Source organism: Agelaius phoeniceus, unplaced genomic scaffold (assembly GCF_051311805.1).
Source record: "Agelaius phoeniceus isolate bAgePho1 unplaced genomic scaffold, bAgePho1.hap1 Scaffold_436, whole genome shotgun sequence".
In the NCBI taxonomy this organism is placed as follows: Eukaryota; Metazoa; Chordata; class Aves; order Passeriformes; family Icteridae; genus Agelaius; species Agelaius phoeniceus.
Window position 1 is genome coordinate 31,687 of NW_027510008.1, and position 5,814 is coordinate 37,500.

Here is a 5,814-nt window from a genome sequence, read left to right on the forward strand (position 1 = left end):
TGGGGTCAGGGGCGCCGCGGGCGGGCGTATTTTGGCGTGTTTCTGACCGGCATATGAGTAACCGCCTCTCTCGCCCGAGGGGGGGGTCCTCTCTCGGCCGCCATGTTGGGAGTGGCGCGTCGCCAATGTCGCGGGATTTTTTTTTTTTTTTGACCTTCTCAAAATGGCGGCCAAAAGGGCGGGGATATCGCGGACCCGGGAGTCTGCCGCCCTGTGGCCAGAGCGCGGTACTGCAGCCCCCCGAGCCAGCGCCCTGCCCCTCGCCGCTGGCTGCCGGGGGCGGGGCAAGGACGCGGCTGCCGAGCGAGGCGAGGGCGAGGGGCGGGAGCGAGCGGCGGGCGGGGCGGGAGCGAGCGGCAGGCGGGGCGGGCTCCGTAAATGGCCGGGAGCAGTGAAAGACGTTCAGGAGTGCAAAAGGGACACGATGGCTGAGAAGAATGGCCGGGGGGGGGGGCGGCCCGGCGGGGCCGCTTTCGGCGGGCGGCGGAGGCGCGGTCGCAGCGCTCCGCGGGCCGGGGGCAGCGAGCGGGGGCGGGCGAACGCCATCGGAACGGGGCTGCACCCCCCCCCGAGCCCGCGCACGCGCCTCTCCAGGCGGGCCGGAAAATCCCGGCGGGGCGGCGGCGCTGCCCGCCCTTTGTGCCGCCAGCTTTGCAAGGTAAGACCGCCCGCCCCGTCCCGCCCCGTCCCGTCCCGCCGCCCTCCGGTGTCTGTAAACAGACGGACTCCCTCTGGCTTCCCACTTCTCCGTGCTGGAGAGTGGGAGAAAGGTCCGTGCTGCTTGCCGTGTCCTCGGTGGGCAGAGAGCTCTGACCTTGCCTTGGATGGGCTGCTGAGGATTGGATCCATGGGGATGTGCTTGGATGCATTTAGTGACCTTTACAGATTTCTTTCCCCGCTTTTTTCAGTTCACAGAATCATGGAAGAATTCAGGTTGCAAGGGGCTCTAAAGATCACCTCATTCCAAGGCTGCTGCCGCCGTGGGCAGGGACGTGCTTCCATCGAGCAGCTTGCTCAGAGCCTCATCGCAGAGCACCGAGGGGCCTTGAGCACTTGCAGCGATGGGGCAGCCCCAGGACCTCTGAGCAACCTGTGCCCTGTGCCAGCCAGGTGCCAGAGGAGGAAGGAAGCCCTTCCCACCTGGAGCAGAGGCTGCGTAGCCTTGTGTCACCGAGCGTGTGAGACAGAAAGGCCCTTCCTTTCTGGAGGGGTAACAACACTCAAAGCTCTTTCTCGGGACAAGCCGAGCAATGGAAGGCCAAAGGAGCCTTCAGTTCTTCCAGCAGCTTTGGGAACAACTTGAAGGAGGAGCAGAGCTGGCCTGGTGCCTGCCGGCTCTGCAGGCAGTGGGCATGGCGAAGCTGCAGCTGCATCTGTCTTCTTGGCTGAGGCTTTATAAATGAGGCGCTTTTCTGTAGTTCCTTTTCAGGCATGACGTGCAAGTTGCCCCTAGAAGTCCAAAGGCAGCTGTTTTCTTAGCAGAAGGAAGTCAGGAGGAGGCAAAGCCAGCAGCTAAGTCTGGATAAAAAACTTGGCTAACCTCTTTTCCCCCCCCTCCTCCAAACAGGCAATTGTGAAGCACTCAGCAGAGATCTGCCCGGGAGGAAAAGCAGAGCCAATCTCTGAGAAGAAGGGACGTGCGAGCTCTGGCGAGGACGGCTGCTCCCCCTGGCCTTGGTGTGGGACCTCCTGAGCTGCCATTCCTGTGGTGGGAGTGTTTCTCCTCTCCTCCAGCCAAGCCAGAGACCGCCTAGGGAAGGAGCAGGTAAGGTTGAAGTACCGAGGTCTCCCAGGTAAGAAGTGACACGGCAAAAGGAAATGGCCTCAACTTGCAGCAGGGAAGGCTTAGATTGGATTGGAGGGAAAATTTCTTCACTGAAAGGGTGCTGAGGCGTAGGAGCCCAGGGAAAGTCCCCATGCCTGGAGACATGTCAAGGATGTCAAGATGTGGTGTTTAGGGACCTGATTTGGGGGGGCAGCAGCTGGGCTCGATGTCCTTAGAAGGCTTTTCCAACCACAAGGATCCTATGCTTCTGGAAAGCCTTGACCCCTCTGGCTCTAGCACAGCACCTGGATGCTGACAAAATGAGGCTGGTCATAGAGCCTGGAGGTCCCTGTGCCACAGGGAGAGGACAAGCCGGTGTCACCTGCAGGGAGGGTCTCGTCCCCAGAGAGCAGCCAGTGACTCCGTCCCTGCCTGGGGCTCTGGGTGCGCCCTCGGGGGGCGGGGGACGACACCTGCCCTCAGGTGTCCCTCTGGGCACCTGGGAAGGGAACCAGGTCCATCCGTGCGGCAGCTGCAGGGCTTGCAGGCTTTGGGGCTTTGCAGCTGTGTGCCTTGTCACAAGGTGGCAGGGACGTGACACTGCCTGGCAACGCTGCTGGCCTCGGATCCTTGCTGCTCTCATCCTTATCCCATATGGATTTAGCAGCAATCTTCTGTCTTTGCTTTCAAACTGTCCTTGGGAGAGTTCCAAGAGAGGGTCATTAGTTATTTCAAAGCCTACATCTTTTACCTATTGGCACTGAAGAGAAAAGACACAAACCTGCTTTGCATCCTTCTGCCTAGAAGTCATTGTGACACGGGGAAGGGAGGAAGGGGCTGGCCGGGGTCAGCCTCTGCTGAGCCTCAGCTCTTGCTGCTCCTGCTCACAGGGTAAAGCCAAAAGCTGTCGTGATCAAAAACGCAGGCCGCCCTTCTGACCTGAGTCACAGGGGCCGTTTCTTCTGAATGAATCAAGGTGGGAAATCATTCTTGGAGCTTCAGAAGAAAAAAAAACCCCAGAACCGTAGGTACGTTTCTAAGAGTGTGTATGTACGGACATTTCCTTCGATGAAGAAGAAAATCTTAGAAATATCATGTCACGTCTGGCTTCCTAGAGAAGATCCTGAACTCTGGGCTTCTGAAAGCAAATGGCTGTGCATTTATAGGAGCGTTTCCCTTCTTTTTATGTGCCTCCCCCAGTCATCTTCTACCCTTGCCCACGGCAAGGAGAGCGCGGTGATTTGGCTGCTCCGCTCTGCCGAGGTTGTTGCAGGCTGTGTAGCAGGGAGTGAGGCCTTTTGTGGCTGCTCATCAGACATTTTCCTACAGCCTTCTCCCTGCAATGGTAAAATGAGACTTGTGTTAGCGAGCAGTCAAGTAGAGCAGGTAACATTAGAAAAGAATTGTTTCTGAGCTGCTGTTCACTAGCACGTGTTTCCCCTTTCCGGCAGAGCGCGCATCATTGCGGGCTTGGGATCGATTGAAATGCGCTAAGGAAACCAGCTCTGGGGAGGGAGGGAGGGAAATGCTCTCTTAACATGTGCCAATTCTTCTGTCAAACTCATCAGGGCAGGACAGCGTTCAGACTGAAAGTGTAAGAAGATGTGGAGGGAGACAGAGAATCTGACAGGAGCACCGGACTCACAAGTGCACGAATTTTGCTTTTGGCTTGGATTCAAACTCAGAAGTTGTAAGGAATTTGGGAAGGAGAAGGGACATTTCAGAAGGAGAAGAAGAAAAAGAAGTTGTTGTTGTTGTTACAGCCCTGGCAAAATCTTTGGTTCTAGCTAATAAAGGAAGTTAGTTGAAATAAAAAAAAAGAAAAAAACGTGGGTTTTTTTTTTTTTCCTTCGCTGTTGTATTCGTTGGTGGTTCGTTATATGGTGTGTTGTTTTATTTCTTGGTCTTATTACCTCTGTGTAAATAGTTTTTTTGAGTGAAGCTAACTTTCTGGACGGGTTGGTTTGTATTTGAGGTAGGATTAATTTCAAGAGGTTTCTTTCCTAGACTTCTGATAGGCATTCCTGGGATTTTGGTTTTGTTTACTGTGTGTATCAACAGAGAGATTTGGTAGGGCCAGCTGGGCTGCTGGAGTTTTGGGTGTTAATTTATGAGATGGCTTTTGTTCAATGCAGTTTTGAATTGGTGAAAGGGTTTTTAATGTAGTGGTTTTAAGGCGGTCTTTAAGAATTGTTTGTATCGTTTCACGTTGTTTGTAGTCGGTGTATGATCAGGGATATGGTGGAACTTCTTGAACGTTCTGGTTTTAGCGTTCCTAAGTTCCGATTTCTTTCTGCTTTGCTGTTTTGTTTCTGGTTTTCTTTTGGGGGACAGGGGCATTTGTAGACGGTGGGTTTCTAGAGGCAATATGTCTTTCAATTTGGGTAGTGATATTTTTTAGTATTTTAATAGTTTCGATTTTTTTTATTTTCATGCTTTTAATGAGTTGTTTTAAAATTTGGAAGATAACCTTTCTAGATGATTGGTTATTATTTGTGAGTTAGCCTCAAGGTAGAGCTTTGGGGGCTTTTTTTAGTAATGTTTAGGGTCAGTTGTAGGGTTTTGAGTTTAGTGAGTTGGTTGGATTGAATTTTTCACGGGTGTTTGTTTTGACTAGCAGTTCTGTCATTTTCCATGTGTATCTGAGTTTTTTGGGGTTTTGAGCCATTGGTTGAGGAGGAAGTTTATGATGAGAATGTACGGAGCTTTTGGGCTAGTTATAGTGGGATTTCAAATGTCTTGACAGTTCGGTTGATTTGAGTTTTTCTTAGGGTTAAATGTTGTGGGGTCTTTGTTCTGTTAGTCCTAGAAATAGGTTTGGTTTGGATACGCTGCGATGGGATGAGCGTGGGCTGCGTACCGGTGCTGCCGAAGGCGCGGTATTTGTGTGGTTCTGATGCGTTGGGTTAATGAATTGATACGGTCTAATATATAGATTAATTAAAGTAGAAATAAATATCTATATAAAAACAAATATAAAATGATAGTGGTAAACATAAATAGAGAAAACAAATAGATAAACACATAAAACTATACTATATAGTATATTATTGTAACAGATGCTAATCTATAGAAATGATAGTCTATTATATATGTATACAAAGATATATAAAGATCGGTTGTAAATAAAAAAATATTTAGATAGAGTTAAAAGGAATTGGGGATTCTTTGGGATTTTTTTATTAGGTTATAGGCTGGGGTTTTTTTTCTAGATAGAAATAATATAAAAATAAAAATCCAGATCTCCAAATATATAATGCGTATACCGATCTCTCTAAATATTGAATATAAAGAAATAGAAGTAAAAGAATATCTAGGATATAAAAATACTATATATCTATTATTCTATTAAAAGGTATTCTCTCTAGTATGTATAATACCTACAAATGTAATAAATAAAAATTATAAAAGTAAATGTGAAGAGAATGATGAAAAATGAGATGATTTTTAGAGTTTTAAATATGGTTTAGATAAAGGGGTGTCTTTGGTTTTTGTTTGGTTAGAGGCAGGGCTTTTATTTGAAATAATAGAAGTATTATAGAAATGTGAATCTTAAGATAGACATCTATCATAAGTCTAGAAAGAGAAATGACGAAACTATGGATATAAATTGAAATCTAAATCTATGTCAGTAATATGAAGAGTTGTAGTATAGAATAGAAATGACCTTATGTGGCAATATAAATGAGAAATGGGAATAGAAATAGAAGAAGATGTAAATATAGTTGGAAAGAAAGGGAATTTTTTGGCTTTTGTTTGAGTAGAGGCAGGGGTTTTATTTGAAATAATACAAGTGTTCCAGAAGTGAAAATCTGAAGGCAGAAATAGATAATCAATGAATCAAAATACGTATAAAAATATAGAAAGAAGTCCTCGGAATAGATGGAATATAGAATATCAATTGATTTATAAATTGACATTGATAAAGAGAAATGGACCAGTAAGCAATACACATTATAAATAGAAATGTGACTATCAATAGGAAAACCTAGGGGTAAAATCTATTTAAATATTGTCTAAAAGCAAGGGTTGGGGTTTTTTGGGTTCTT

The 5,814-nt window shown here is 47.6% G+C and overlaps 1 long non-coding RNA gene across 1 annotated transcript; it reads left to right on the forward strand.

Moving 5' to 3' along the window:
- Window positions 1-877: 877 nt before the first annotated feature.
- On the forward strand, window positions 878-3,579 carry LOC143693236 (uncharacterized). Its single transcript, XR_013180755.1, has 3 exons — window positions 878-1,765; window positions 2,656-2,793; window positions 3,334-3,579. It is a non-coding gene; the product is annotated as an uncharacterized LOC143693236 (long non-coding RNA).
- The last annotated feature ends 2,235 nt before the right edge of the window (window positions 3,580-5,814 follow it).